The sequence below is a fragment of the Acromyrmex echinatior genome, chromosome 7 (assembly GCF_024713525.1).
Source record: "Acromyrmex echinatior isolate Ae372 chromosome 7, ASM2471352v2, whole genome shotgun sequence".
In the NCBI taxonomy this organism is placed as follows: domain Eukaryota; kingdom Metazoa; phylum Arthropoda; class Insecta; order Hymenoptera; family Formicidae; genus Acromyrmex; species Acromyrmex echinatior.
Window position 1 is genome coordinate 10,318,338 of NC_141858.1, and position 15,304 is coordinate 10,333,641.

Genomic DNA, 15,304 nt, shown 5'->3' on the forward strand with positions numbered 1-15,304 from the left:
TGCAGTCTGTGAGTAAAAACTGACCTCATTAACGAGAAATAAGAACGGAACGAAATGACATCCGTTAAGGATTCATTATCATCGTGTAAATTAAAAGAACGTTTTTTTCTTATTTCATATAAAGTTGTAAGTTGTGTATATAGTTATAAAAAATAATATGTGTGCATAACATTGTAAATAATATAATTTTTAATGAAGTTAACGTGTTACAAGTGTATAATGAAAGATTAAACAATATGAATTTAATTAATTAATACGTTTGTTAATTTTTTTACAAGTTCTTGATTGCAATATAGAAGAATTATTCTATAAGATTAAATATAATATGTTAAATAAAAATTATATCGAAAGATGCGAAAGATGTAAATGCGATATAAAAATTATGTTTAAAACTATATCTGAATTTGAAAGTTTGCGATTCGGTCTGCGAAACGAAACGTTCGTTCTCGTTTGAAAATCGTAATCGGTCACGCCTCGGACGATTCTTCGTCTCGATGAATTCGATCGAAGGGCGAACATTCGAAGTAAGGGCAAATTCTTCCAATCGACTGCTCAACCCTTTTTCGTTGTCGAACACGACCAGGTGACACATTACGAGCGTGTCGTATCATCGCGGGAAAGAATTCGACCACCTGAGACTCGACGAGAGTTTTCCACGCGATTGCGTCTTAAATGCGTGACACGCAATTGCGTTCACTCTGCCGACAGAATCGGTACAGATGGGTTTATTTCAATCTGGGAAGATTATAACTTAGAAATGATAAAAATGTAAAATGTTTTCAATTTCTATCGATAAATTTGTGCGCCAGCAGAAGATTGATATATCGAGAGTAATAATAAAATATGTGATAAGATATTAGTTTTCTAAGATCTTTATTTAAGCGATAATGTGTTTACGTATAATAATTTTCAATTTTGACTGTCGATATTATAATAATATTTATCCTAATTACATTATTAAATAATTTATTAAATAAAATTCATTTTTTAAGCCGAAGGTTTTCATTATTTTAAATTATTTCTAAGTTATTTTAGAAAACTAACTACAGTAAAGGTTTTTTATCCTACAATTTTTAGGATAAATTAAATGACTGTACAATATTTTACATTCGCAATTGTTTTAAATCGATGCTATTTACGATCGTGTAAGGTGCGTTTCGAAAACAGGTTTTCCAAGGCGAGAAGGGGAGAGAGAAAGAGAGTAACCGATTATTCATTCGCGCATGTATCGCCAGTGACGTGATTAGCATGTCACTTAATTCACCGTATCCGGCGGACATTTATTTAAATTTTACGCTCTTCCCTTCATCCCGCAGATGCGAACGCCTTTCGCTACAACGAAGATCCGTGAAATCACGTGCACCCTTCTAACGACACAAAAGGACAGCGTGTTCGTTAATTGGTCCTGAGATGTCGTCCTCGTTTTAGTATAGAAGTTCTGTCCTTGTTAATCATCGTTCCATCAGCGATGTATAATCGTGATGTGTAATTGGAATTTTATTCTTCTAACAAATATACAAAGTACATAAAATATTATGAAGTAAAATAATAATTAATAAAATATAACTTACTTAATTTAACTCTTACAAACGTTAAATGAGTTACATTTGAAATAACTCGCAAAAAGAATATACGTTTGATAAGGAGGGCGAGAAATAAGCTCGAATTCGTGACTAATCCTCGATATCTCAGCCCAAGAAACCCCGATCGTACCGGGAGCTTAAGCGAGATCTCGCTCGCATACTCAGGTGTTCGCTCTCACAGGCTCGAGGCTCGAAACGCGGGCCTGTGTTTGAGTGTTTGACGTTCGCATTACAGCGAAACCCACTCATTGCCCTTAGCATGCGTATACGCGCACGTATGTGACGTACAAAGCGGAGTCCGCGCGCTTCAAACGCGTGACGAATGGGCATTCTCCGGAATCCCGGCGGGTTTGCCCGGCATCCCTTCGAATGAAATGCGATGAAATGCAAATAGGGAAGAAACTGGGGAAATAATAGTCCATCGAGTCGCTTTGTATCAACGAGCGCACGGAAAAAACGGAATTCGCGTTTCGAAAAAAGCGCGGATGTGGAAGGCATCGGATATGCCTAATTTTGTTTCATCGAGAAAAATTTACATATAAATATCATAGAAAGTTTATTTTGCAAATATAAATGCGCTGAAAGACAGCTGAATTTAATTTCTATTTCTCTTATTGATTTTTACTTAGACAGTTGTTCGCAAATGAAAAAATTATTTTACTTATGAAAAAATGTACCAAATTTTAATAAATATTTACTAAATAAAAAATTATAATTATAAATCAAAGTAATGATTCTTTCATCAAATAAATAATTATATGTTTGAATTTAGTAAATATTCAGCTACTGTTCGAACAAGTATATTTATTAAAATATAAAGTATTTTTGTTCTCAGTGTAAAAAAGTAAGGTAAAAGCGATGTTTTTGTGATATTTCTACTTTTGGTATTTAAAATTGTTTTTGAGTCACGTGTTCATTTTTCGTGCAACAATTAAAGTAAAATAAAATTTAATATAGTATATAGAAAATAAAAAATATCTATAAATTGACCATAAATCTGCCATTAAGATTCATCGCTCCAAAACGGAGCACTTCATACACATATAATAATTTCCTCAATTGCACGTTAATTTACTGCTCGACACACTACGTATCGAGAATTAAGTAATACATCGGGGGATCAAGGGGAGCGAATCGTCCCGTAAAGTAACGGCGATACGTAGGAAAAAAAATATAACGTCGAAATTCTCGCAGCCCTCCTAGGAAATCCACGCACGGCTTATCCCGGCTTATTCCGGCTTATCCCAATCATTGCTGCCCCGCTCGGCTCCTTCCTGGTGCCAATTACGTCAAATCAACGTCACGGTACAATGGCACATGCGTGCGTGCGTGCGTACGTGTATGCACATCGAGGATATCGCGCTGTACGCAATATCGAGACACGAGGCGGCGTATTGAAGGGACCTTCCTGGCTATTCAATTTTTAATTTCCTACCCTGACCCCGGGATTAAAGGGCCGAAGTGCCCTGTTAGGTCGATCCTCCGCGAGATCCTGGAGTCGCGATCTTTGCGCCGCGAAAAAGGGTACACGGAGAGAACTTTTTTTTTTAATTCACCCTGAAAATATGACAGTTGTGATACATTACAATTTAAAGATTTTTGCCGTGCACTTCAGTAAAGTTAAACTTATCAAAACTTATTTTATATTTTAGTATAGTTTTATTAATGAATGAGAGAAATTTAAATAATAAAATTCTTCGAAATACAATATCGTCCGAGGACTACCATATTTTCAAGGTAAATTGTAAGAAAAAATTCTCTTCGTGTACCGTCAGTTTTTATAGACGTATTTTATACGGAACTGTTTAAACTTTTTCTCAAGGAGAAATTTGTAATGTTATAAAAAAGAGATTTTATTTTTCATTCATTTATTAGAGATTGTATTCTTTATATTTTATTTAATTTATTTAAATCCGCACTTAAAAAAATCTGATAATATTCATTAAATTGTTGAATGAAGTAATTTCAATTTATTTCAGCTGTTACATCATTCAGATGTTACAAAAGTAAACTGAAGTTAAATGACTTCTTTATGAAAAGAATACTAATTTTACAATTCTATAATTCCACAAGTATATCTATAATTCTCCATTTCATGGTGTCTTGAAATTACGTCTCGTAATTGATGCTCGTGATTTATATCAGCAGAAATGACATCGAGTCTCTCGATCGCCGCTAAAGCACACAGAATGCATTGCGCGTGGCTGGCGCGTATATTTCTCGTTCTCATTCTCGTCCTAATGACCGGCTGTCAATTTCCTCCACGAGCACACGGATGAATGGGACGCTTTTGGGCAGTTCGTTTGCAGGCGGGGGTGGCTCGCGCCATTGTGATGCTCGCGTTCGTTCCATGCGGTAGGGTCAATATTGTTTGAGCGACGGAGCGTATCCCGTGTTTTTCTGTTTGCATTTGTACGGTATACAGAAGAGAGGAGAGAGCAGGTCCGCGAAATTAGCGCCAATTAGATTCGTATGGCACTGCGCCGCCCCTCGCAAGGTGCGGGTCACCTTTTGGCAAACGATACACGTTACCCTCTATTACCTTGTTGAAAATCGTCGGGCGAAACTAAATTGTTTGAACTAGAAGAGCAAACAGTATCTACAATCAAACTGGAAAATTAAATCAAATCTGAAAATTAAATTCTGATATTATTCTCATTTTATTTACATTTCTTTATAATTACATGGAAAGAATGATTTTGTTGAAAATTTAAAAATTTAGCTAGATACAAATCTGAAAATATTTTTGTTAGAGCATGAAAATAATTATGTAGAACATTCAAATTGATTTCTAGAATGTCAAATTTTTTACATTTTTTTATTATCATTTCTAGATAATTATTTTGATATTTTAACAAAATTATTTTTAGATTTGTATCTAGGTAAATGTTTAAATGTATCTGCAAAATCGTTCTTTCGGTATATTTTTGGGATTATGTTTAAGTCTTAATTCTTAGTTAATTGTATCTGCATTCTAAGTCTTATTTGTCCAGTCCAAGTTTTTTTATTGTTTCAATTAAGCTTTAAAAAAAACGTGGAAACGTTTAGGATTACTTTTCAACATTTTTTATTATATTACCAAATAGTTTTCTTGATTATTTTAAGATTTTGCATTTTTTTTTTAAGAAAAAATTTGCTTATAAGTAAAATTTTGTTTATGCCAAAAAAGATCCAAATAGCAAACAAGATTAAATTCGAGAAACTTTCTGCCAGTCTTAATTTATTTTCATAAAAATTAACTACGCAATCAAAATAAGAGTCTTAGAATAAATAAAACCCTATAGAGTTCGGAGAGTTAAGAAAAGTTACTATAATAACCTTCCTTAAATCTCTGACAAAATATTTTCAAAAATTATTTCGACAATTATATGCAAATGATTGAGATAATTCCTTATTGATTTGAATTCGTGCTGTGGGAAACTAAGATCTCGTATCTGTCGCGATAATTGCACGGCGTGGAATCGAGAGAATCAATGTTCATGAAACGTATGTCGTTTCGCACCGACTGAGCCCGTTCACCGATCACGATATCGTCACGACGGATCGCCGCCGTAATCTAATCCGATCAATCGCGAACGATCCATTACCGTAATCCACTTTGCGTGGCGTGTTTTCTGATGCAGATGTTCCTTTCGTCGTCGTAGAATAAAGGGTCATGACGGAGCGATATGCAAATCGCCGAATCCTCTCGTTCGCTTCCTACGTCGATCGGTCGCTTTCACTTTTCAATTTCAAGCTCAATTCTATCGTAGTTACGATTATGTGTTACCATCCATATTCCTAGGCCAAGTCAATCTCACTCTTTAAAACTTTTAGAGTGAATCTCACTCTGAAGAGTGAAATCTCACTCTTAAAGATTGAAAATTAACCCACCCTTTTTCAAGACTGGCTCAATTTTTACTCTTAGAATGACATCAAATATTCGCATTTCAAATTGCTATTTAATTGTAATTGTTTTTCTTTTTTAAGGATACTTATAAATAGCTTTTAGAATGTATCTCACTTTGAAGACTAAAATATCACTTTTAAAGATTGAAAATTGAGCTGCTCTTTTTCAAGACTTGCTCAATTTTTACTCTTTAGAATGGTAGAAAATTCGATTAGACGCACTAGTGCATACTGATATATAATACATTAAAGCTGTTCTATACTGATTTAATCTGACTGTAAAAGTGATATGCAAATATTTCGAATTATAAAATACACGTTTTATCTAACAGTACAATAAACTGTATTGAAGATTTCACGGTTTGATCGATTTTTATATTTCTTCTCTAAAACTTTTAGAACGAATCTCACTCTAAAGAGTGAAATCTCACTCTTAAAGATTAAAAATTGAAACTCTTTTTCAAGACTGGCTCAACTTTTACTCTTTAGAGTGAAATTCCACTCCAAAGAATTTTAGAGATTATACAGCATTTGTGCTGTATTTATAAGCGTGACTCGAGACTTCTCTTGAGCTTATAACTGGAAGACATAAAGAAAGAAAGAAAGAAAAAGTAATTTTCTTCCGTAAGGCTTGACTGATCTCCGCCTTGCGACGCGTTGCGCTTACGTTACGACGGCGATCACGTTTTACGGCTCCGTGCGCGATGCAGGCGGAATAAAATCGGCGGGATGTGGTCGGAATACCTTGCGGCTGGTGCCTTATTTTGTGGCCAACGACAAACCGCAGAGACAATCGCACGAGATTCACCTCGCCGACGTTCGTCCCGCGCAACATTTTACGAAACAACGCGTCTCCGCGAGCGCTGACTGAGCGCAAGAGTACTGTAAGTAATAAGTATGGTATGACCAGATAAATAGAATCGGAAAAGTTAGTTGAATTCATGTTAAAGAGACCGTCTCAAAGTTAATATTCCGATTAAGAATCTTTCCTTGAATCCCCTAAAAGCGAACAAAGTTCAGAGTTTGTTAAAATGTAAAAAAAAAAATAAAACATTCATATACTTATATATATATATTCAACTTTAATTTTTGTGAATGATTTTAATAATTAATAAATATAAATTTATGAACATACAATGTCCAATTTGAAAGTAGAAAAAAATATGAAAAAATAATACAGAGAACACAGTATTCTTATTGTATTTGACTGCGTTTAACAGAAAAGATAGCTTTGAAACCGTTGTAAGATTCTTTAATATAGATCTGTTCGTTTTAGTTGAATTTCTTGCACAGTTTATTTTTTCTCTTTTTCTTTCTTCAATACGAAAAGAAAAAGAGGAAAAATGAACGATACAAGAAATTCAGTTAAAAAGAATAGGCCTATTATAATTGAATCATGTTTTCCTTAGTTTTTGAATCTAAACGTATAAGCCAGTTTATATGTTAAAAAATCTTACAACAAATGCAAACTGCTTCTTTTGCTGAACATAATCAGTGCTAATTGCAAAAATATTTGTATATAATATATAATGAATGAATTTCTTTTACGTAACATCACTTCTCTATCCTTCAAATTACGAATCTATATTTGAGTATAGAAAAAGTGAACCAAAAATCGCGTATATAGAAAATTCATAAATTCGGGAGGAGAAAAGGGAGAAAAAAATGTGTCCTGTTTGTGATGAACGCTTCACCAACTTTTCGCCGGTCGTCGATCGCTCAAGGAAACCCTCGTAACACGATATGTCGATTTACCTGAGCTGCCTAGTCCCCGCCTGTCCATCCGTCCATCCGTCTGTCATCGAGAGAGCAACCCGCGTCGGCTTTTCGACTTTCCGACTTTGATTGACGTCCGAATCGGTTCAATCGCTAGCCAGACTATCGTACGCGTTTTTATCCGACTAGGCTTGATTGGAACCCGTCGCATCTGGCGAAGAGAGGCGACCGATACGCCATAATTACGCACCATCCGCTCACATTATGCCACTCCACTTATCAATGGCTAAGTGAGATGATGGAATGAAAGGAAAAAATAACATGATCAAAATATGTCTCGCGATAATAGTTATTTTCTACTGTTTGATAAGTGCAATTGATATATTGTTAGTACATGAGATTATATTTCATTTATTATTGATTAGAAAAGAGAAGTGAAGGGCTGGTGGCAATAAAATGAACTAATCTACACTCTTTTTGGAGTGAATTTTTATTTCGAAAGAGTGAAATCTCACTCCAACAAAAATGAGATTTCATTCCTTTGAAAATTCATTCTAAAAAGAGTGAAAATTGTCACTCTTTTTTTCAAAAAATGAAATATTTCCACTTTTTTTTGAAGGATGGGTACTTTTATTTTCTTGGAGTGAGATTTTATTTTGTAAGAAATTTAAAGGGTACACAAAAACTCTCTTATATTTTGGCACACGTTCAAAAAGTTTATTGCGAATTGTAGTGTGAATAAGGAATACTATATGAGAAAAATCAAATTTCTCAGAATCAGTTACGCGGTATCTATAACTATGTTTTTATACAAAAGACAGTTTTTGTATTAAAAAACCAAAATTAGCGCCATATATTCAGATTTTTAGATAAAATGTGGAATTTTAATCTTTTATTTTCATAAGGTAATTGTAGAACTATGAAAAGTATACTACTGAAACTGTCATTATTTCTTTATAATTTAATTGTAGGTATTAATATCCTGAAAACTGTAAGAGATAGAAAAAAATGTTTCCAATTTTTATTTTATATAAATAAAATTTTTATTTAAACAAATTTTTTAAAATTATTATTGTGAAGTGCTTTTTAAATCATTCAATTTTTATTCAAAACATTTTCTATCTCTTATACAGTTTCAATGATATTCGCTTTGAAAGAAAGAAACCGATTTTCTTTAAAAGGATATTTCATCCCCTAAAAATACTGATCTCTTATAAAAAAAATATTCTCCCTTATTTTTGTTTATAAAATAATATATTCAAAGTTAAAATCAGAGGAAGACACTTCCATGGATGTCTTCGTAAGTTATGAGTTATCCCATTGTTGCAGTAAGCCTTTCAATTGTAAAACAACTGAAAATATACATGGACGCACATTCACATAAGTTTTAAAATTTCGTACTTTTATTTATCTATCTTGAGCGAATTTTTTAATTTTTCTGAGTATTTAATAACTTCGTGACCATGCATATATCGCCATCGGAATTACTGCGTTTCTCTTGGCTCAATTTTCGAGATTGAAAAGGCATTCGACGCCGGCGCGGCCGTATACTGGCGTGTGACATAATAGAGACGTTCGCATATACATGACGTGTAATTAAAGCGTAGTTGCGCTGATTCTACGCACGATCGGCATTTGTGATCGTGTTCCCCCGTGATGCTGGCAATTATGGGAGCTTAGGGCACCGGGCCCCGAAGTAAGGCCACGTCGGTACTCAAAGGTCGGATCCACCCCTGACCACCCCCTGGTTCTATCGCGACGAGAGGGACATGTGTCACGTGCCTGCAAATATTCATATCCCCCTGGATACCGAACGAAAGGCCGAAGTCTCGGCGGAAGATGAGGGTAAGCCGCTTCGCGTTAGTGAAATTTGTTTGAAAGAGTCTCGGGTGGATTTACGATCTCAATTGACGCTTTTGAAATTTTAATATACCAAGGAAAAATGGAAACTGAATTGTAATCAAAAATATTAAAATAAAGATTAAAAATAGAAATATAAAAATGTAAAAAAAACGTAATTTCTATTATTTTTATTATAAAGCTTTTTTTATTCTTTAAAATTTGAGTATGAAATTATAATATAAGTTAATTGTAATCATAAGAAATTCTTATATAGCAAGTTTTTTTCATGCAAATGTGACAAAAATTAATAACGAATTATTCAATTATAATTATTTAAATCAATTTTAATTACACCTTATTATTCCTATCTATGGTCTTTTAAACTATCACATACACTATACGCTTTCATCGCTCATATTTCTGTTGAATATAATTTCTTTATTTACTTATGTGATGCTGTTAAGAAGAAAACGTGATCTTGGCCGATCCGTGACAGGACGAACGTGATGACGGGAAGTTCGGGTCGGTTTCGCATCATCTTCGAGGGACAGGCGGGCCCCGATGCGAGGGTATACGACTCAATTGAACTCGAGTCGCTTTTCTCGAGCCCCGAATAAATCCCGATATAATACCCACTCGCGTTCAATTCGAAAACGACACCGAGCGCGGCCGAAATCGACCGGCGCGATGCCGGCATCAAATCCGGGGATGCGTGTTTGCGCATGTTTTACATCAGCACCCCGTATGTTTGCAGACAGTAAATTATGTCGCACAATGCCGGCCGAACCCCTTTCGCTCGCGGATTATAAAACGAGGAAAAACGTAAAGAGCCCCCGGATGCCCTTTTGTCGGCCCGTCATGGAGATCGTTGACACTTTAACCAGTCCTTATCCGGCCAACTGGAACACGCCTTTATTTCTACCAAAGTAAGAGAAGTGTTAAATATAAAGGACTTGCATTTTTATTTATCTTCTTCAGAAAAGCGTCAATTCCTTTATCATTGAAAGCTTCCGCGCGCGTGAAAAATTTTTAATAATATAACAATATCTTTATTGCGTATAAAGAAGATTTATGATATAAGTTAGATATAGTAAGTTATATTAATTATCTGATATTGATTATCTTTATTTATGATAAGTCAAATAATTGGAGCAAAAAAAAGATGCATGAAAGAATAAAGCTGGCATTATGATGCCTAAAAACACAATGATGCAGAAAGCGCAGTGAATAAAATGTAAAACACTTAGATATCAAAGCAGTAATGATAATCCCTCGAGTTAAATAACATATTAAGCGCCTATCTCATAATATCGGGTTTTCCTCCTACATTTAAATAAAAAAAACTCAATTTATAATAAACTAAATAATAAATTAAATTTGAGTTAAATTTAATACATTTTCTTGTTAAAATTGAATAAAATTGTTTAACCCATTTAAATTAATAATATATTGAATAAAAGTAGCTCGATATAGAAATGATTAATTTATGCAAATGTGTCAAAATGCAAATAACGATGAAATCACTTAGATAGATTGCATGATAAGACCTTCGATTGCGTTTCGAACTTCGAGCTCGTGGTAGGCGTCCCCCTTAGGAGTCGCGTGGGGAGACGCAGCGAAATTCCGCGGGACAACGCTTTTATCGTGCCGAGGAATCCAATTACGCCGGACGCAGGCGCCGCGACGCTTCTCGGCGGCCATCGCGACATCGCCATGGATACCAGGGAGGAGACGAGGAGGAGACGTCGCTGTCGGTTAGCGATCAATACGACGCCCGCCGCCGCGGCGCGCCGCCGTCGCTGTCTCCACGTTGTTCTCTTCTCACGCGATTATTTTCGGTGAGAGCAGTGTTAGCAAATTTTAGTGCTGTTAAAATTTCGGCATTTACAGCGACGTTTAATTCAGATTTTTAGTCGCATCACATCTGTTAAATTAAAAAATATCTAATTATTATTCTATTAATTTTTTGACTAAAAAACTGAAAATTAAATTTGGCGTTCAATTTGCAGGATATGTAATATATAAATTCACATGGAATTATTTAGTTAATAAAGATTAAGTGACCTTTAGAACCTTTATTTTTTATTTGTAGTACATTCACATTACGGAGGGGGGGGGGGAGGAGGAGGGTCTGTAAAAATTCTTTCTCTTCCCGCAATATCCAAAAATTTCTCTAGCAAAATTTAATATCACTTGCGAAAATAAAAATAGAAGCATAAGACTGGATGGAATTACATTTGTCGTATAATAAATTTTTCAAATTTGTTAATTGCAGAATAGAGAGGTTCTCAATTCTCATTCAATCAACAGCCTTGCTAAATTTATCGTATAATAAATATAATATCAGCCTAAAGCCAAATCTACAATGTTTTTTTCTCTTTTTTTACTTCTTTAATTTTTTCACTTTCATTTATCTCGTTTCTTTGTTTTTTGATTTCTTTCCAGATAAAAAAGTTGATAAAATTCGAAAAACACAAGAAACATGATTATCGATAAAATGGTTGCGAAGAGAAAAAAGGGGAAGAAGAATAAAAAGCAAACAGAAAGAAAAGAGCGCATTGTAGAGTAGCTTAACTGAGCTTGAAGTATAGGGGAAGAGTGACAGAAGTGTAAACTAAGCTGCCAAGAGACGAAAATTGAGACAACAAAATGTATGAGAGAGAGAGAGAGAGAGAGAGAAGCATAAATGCTGTTTACTTGTGTTTTTAATTATAACTTTTTAGAAAAGCGTGATTTTTTTATCAGTTTCATTTAACAAGAAGCTTTCGTTCGTGAGAAATTATATCATAACAATTACTTTATTGTTTCTTACATATAAAATTAATAAGTCAGATAATTAAAAAAATGAATGAAAAAGAATAAATGAAAAAGATACCCATAGGTAGCAAGGTGTCGTCTATTTGACGTCATTAATTAGTTATTCTTATGACAAACAAACTAGTTCCTACTTAACTACCTAAGTAATGGTAGTTTTACTGGTATTTTATTTTTCGCGTAAATAAGATTTGAGTTTAAATCTTTATTTTCGCCAGGGCATAAAAAGTACAGAATGCGTGCAGAGCATTTTCTCTATTATTTCTATAAAGAGAATCTCGGATGAAGCACTTTATCGTACTAAAAATCCAGCGGTACTGAAGAGGTCGAAAGGGGGACCAGGAGGGGGGTGAGGGAGAGGGGATGCTGCTGACGTGCTCGTGCACATTAATAAAAATTTCACCGGTCGATGCATCCGCATCAAAGCGAAATCTCATCACGTGTGCGTGTCAGAGCGAATGCGTGCGGTACCCAGCAGAAAGACGGAGCCAGCCGTTAATAGGCGAGTCTTCCGGCAGGTAACTCTTTCAACGTGTACCGGAGCTCCCTCCTCGGACTCACTCTTCTTTTTCCGGGCCGTCGCCCAGCGGGGCTCTCTTTACGTTTGCCTCCCCCCTTTTTATTTTGATTTATTCGACGTTGACTCGCCTCGCCCTTTGCCGGGCTCGCGCCCCCCGTGCCGTATCCCAGTGCCCTCGTGAACGGATTGTGACTTACGTCAGCGGGACTTCACCGGAGGAAGGGCCTTTTTCTCTTTTGTTTAGTGCACGTTAGCCCTTCTTCAGCGTTGATACGTTATAATAGACAGATGACTAAATGGATGTAACATTTTGTTTTATTGTTTTAATTTTAGATCGTAAAGCTTTGTCAATGCTGGGCTGAATAATATAAAGTATTTGTTTCCTCTCTTCTTGCTCTCTAAATCTGAAATCAGTGGATAATCACTGACATCAGTCCTAATTATGCCACTGTAATCAATGAATTCACAGTGAAATTCAAAATCAATGAAATATTGAATCCTTAACGTAATTAACCTTGCTTTAGTGTATAAATTTAATGTGTATAATATTGGAACTGTGTGTGACGTATAAATATCGTTATTTTAATTAAATATGTACTGCTGAAACTTCCTTTCTTTTTTAATTGAATTTCATTGACTACTCAATGCCAAATATGCCAATGGATAATCGGTGATTATCTACTGATTTAAATTTAGAGAATAGAAAAATTTTATTTTTCATGCTTATAAAAAATATTCGATAAAACGAAGAAAGATGCCTTAATCAATTATCTCTCAGTTTGTAATACATCTTGCTGTATTTTTGCCGTTATATGTAGATCAGTAATTTCTTATTTCACACTTATATCACACGTAAGTGTCATCGGTTTAATTTTTGCGTCGTCGTGTTTTCTTATGTTATTTAATTTGTTATTTGCACTTACATGTTCTCTCTTTATTCTCTTCTCATGTCTCTGGCTAAACAGTAATTTTGCTGACGCTCTACTTATTGCTTGTACTGTTTAGTAACTGGTTGTGTTGTATAATAATATATTAATGAAGCATTAAAGATTAATGAAGATAAAAAATAAAGATAGTGACATAACACGATTCGTGGCCATACCAACGCGACGGCCCTGTGAAAAGGGCCCGTTACAGTTTTCCCGATAAAGATGGAAATTCGTGGCACTACCCCATCGCATTTATCGAGGGCGACGCAATGAACGGGTAACACATGTCGGTGAATACAGGCGGGGAGATAGAGACGATGGGGTTAGATTCGTACGCTTTTTTATCCCAAAAACGGAGTTTAGTGTCGCCGGTCCCGAGGTCGTAAATCAAGCGGCGTAAAATCAATTACCACTTATCGCCTTGTACAATCGCCGGGAAAAAAATCGCTCTGTGAACCTGTCGCCTCGTAATTTTTTCTTACAGCTCCTTTTTTTGCAATCGTCCAGATGCGCAGCACATTAAATTCTGCACATTTTTCATAATGCGGAAAAATCAATAAGAAATTATTATATTATTTCAACGAAATCTTAACGTGAATGAAGCAACGATTGTTAAGTAACGCTATAATTAAATCTTTTAGTACGTGTCAATAATAAAGTACTTAATAATAATTGTCACATAAATAGAAACATAATTAGATCTATCGTAATTAACAGGCTAATTAAATCTTTTAAAATGTGCCAGTTATAATTTCTTCTAGAATTAATTTGATACTTAATAATTGTTGGAACAAAAAGAACAATTTTACTGGAACATCTAAAAATTTAGCTGAATCACAAATTTAAAAATAATTTTGTTGAATCGTCAAAATAATAATGTAGGATCTCAAACCGGAACGTCTTGAATCTAGAACGTCAAAAATTTTTTGCAGAATTGCTCATCATGTTTAAAGTTCCTATGTAATTCTTTTGATGATCCAATAAAATTATTTTTAGATCTGTAGCTAATTTTTTAAATACTTCTAAATTTTTTAAATATTTTAGCAAAATCATTCTTTCCGCACATAAATAAAAACAAACAACATGAAAAATTTGATATAAATGAAAAATAGAGTAGGATATACGTAAAAACATAATAAAAGAGATAAAATTAAGTCCATTTCGAGAACACCGTCGGTCTCGTGTATCGATATGTTCAAAGAGATAGATCAAGATGCGTCCTCAAAAGATACCGAAATAAGAGCTCTCGCAAGGAAGGCCGTTCGCCGTTTCATCTCCGTGTCGATCGACGATCTTATCGATCTTGAAGTGCAATAGATACCCTTATTCTCTCCTTTCTTTTTCGAGAGCTCGTCCTAGGATGACGCGTCCTTCCGGCGGGAAGGAATAGAAAAGAAAAAGCGAGCCGTAACGGCGGCAGCGATCGCCGATTTCTCGCGCCGTAAAACACGAATCTTCTCGCTATTCCTGCGCGTGCAAGACTCCGAGGCATCTTGAGACACAAAGAATGCTATTGGGATATCTTTGAGAGCTAGCGAGTAGGAGGGAGAGCGCAATAAAACACTTAAAGAAATATCTAATAATGTAACAATAAGAACTTTAATAAAAACAGAAACGAAAAATAAAGCTACTAAAAATCACATACAGTATACAAAAAGAACAATTTTACTGAAATATCGAAAAAACTTAGCTAAATCTGTAAGAATAATTTTGTTGGACTATCAAGATAATTATGTATGCTTAATCTGATTGTTAGAATATGAAATTTTTTTGCAGTATTACTTATCATACTTGCGTTTCCTATATATATAATTATTTTGATGGTCTAACAAAATTATTTTCACACACACACTGTATCTAATTGTATCTAACTAAATTTTTAAATATTTTAACAAAATTATTTTTTTCGTATATAGAAATAATTAGTACGGTTTTGATAGCACAGAAAAATAAGTTTTAAAGTATCAAACGAAAATATTTTGATGAAATATTATATAATTATGTCCAGTAAA